Here is a 1,687-nt window from a genome sequence, read left to right as displayed (position 1 = left end):
CTGTGCTCCTGTTTGACTGAGTTTGGTCCGGGTCATTTTCAGCTTGCTGTGAATCACTAGCTGGGCAGAAAGAAACTAAGCCATCCATCCATGAGGACATTCGGCAGGTCTAACTCAACAAGCTGCTTAAGTCCACCTCTTCCTGGAAAAACCTCTAAAGAATTCCACTGAGAAGGCTGTGCTGGGGCCAGGCAAACCCACTTAAAAGCCTGGGCCCCTGCTCTTCCACTGGGCATAGCAGGAGGCCCATGTACATGGGTGGTAATGACCTTTAGCTGAAATCTGGCAGACAGGGACCACACAGCAAGTGTCCCCAAAAGGCCACCCACTGTCTCTTGCCCTGAAGAAACACTTCCTTTGCCTTTCCTTTCAGACTGGATTCCCAGTTAAACTGTGCATTGCTCTACAAGTTCATGGCTGGGGACCACCTACCACTCCACTGCCCCCGGTGCCCACCAGTGGCTCAGCCCCTTGGCGTGTCAGTCTAGGAGTGCGGGAAGCGGGGAGAAGAGGGTGACCCTAGCCAGACGTTCTGCTCCCATCACCCTGGGTGTGAGAACAAGGAAAGCAGAGATGAGCTCTCGCCTCTCAAGCCCAGGGAGAGAACAGGCATCTTGGCCAAGGAGAATAGGTGTCTCAGGCCCTCACCTAGAAGACAGGAGATGGGGTCCCCTGGGATTCTCCTGAGCCTTCTGCTACCTTAGCACCTTTCCTGGGGTGCTTAGGAAAGGGAGCACCCCTCAGACACTACTCAGCCATCCACCTTACAATTACCACTCTCAAGACTGGAGCCCAGTGCTTACCGATTCCTGGTGGAGGAGTGCGAGGCGGTTCTAGCCCCAAGTACATCTACAGTTCACCTGTGTGTCTCTGACCACACAGCCAGAAACAAGCAAATCCTTCCGGCTACAATTCAGGTCTGAGGCTTTTTACAAGGATGGAGCCACCAGCTCAATAGGTAACATCAGCATGTGCCTCCCATCTGTGAGTTCCAGGGTCACCACCTATAAAACCTATGCCACTTAGGACTGGAGGCTGCCTCCAGCTCCCCGCATCTCTGATTCTATGGCTTCTATAGAGGTTAAGAACCACGTTCAACACTGGCAGCCCTACCAAGGGTAGTCACAGAAACCCCAGTGGTCTCTGAGCAGCCTCATGTGCAGCCTAAATACAAGTGCCTTTAAAGATCACTAAAGGGAAAGATCTCAGAGGAAATCCCATCATAGCAGATCACTCTCACACCCAGAAGAAGAGTTACCCCCTGCGGGGAACTCAAAACTGCCTCCTCATCAGTCTAACATGATGCCAAAGACTCCACCATTGGGAATTTCTTTTAAATAAAGCATTCTCTTCCCCCTATTAAATGAAAATGCCCCTGGGAGGGTTAACAGAGCAAGCCTTTATCAACTGTTAAAAACTTTAGGCAAATTAGCCTTTTTTTTTCCTCCTAAAATAGTAATCCACTTTGGTCTGTATACATAAGAGCCAGGCAAGAGACTGTGCGGGTGGCTGGGGAGGCAGGCCTGCTTCTGAGCCTCGGCTGCGAAGATGCTGAGGATGAAAGGGAGATGGGACTTTGGCAGGGGACAGCAGCAGGACACTGGAAGGCAGTAAAGGGGCCAAAGACAGACCCCTCCAAGAACCGCAGAGGAGGCCCAGGTGGAAGGAGACCAAGGGAGCCTGTGGA

The sequence above is a fragment of the Odocoileus virginianus genome, chromosome 6 (assembly GCF_023699985.2).
Source record: "Odocoileus virginianus isolate 20LAN1187 ecotype Illinois chromosome 6, Ovbor_1.2, whole genome shotgun sequence".
In the NCBI taxonomy this organism is placed as follows: Eukaryota; Metazoa; Chordata; class Mammalia; order Artiodactyla; family Cervidae; genus Odocoileus; species Odocoileus virginianus.
The sequence above is the reverse complement of the archived record's forward strand: the minus strand, read 5'-3'. Positions refer to the sequence as shown.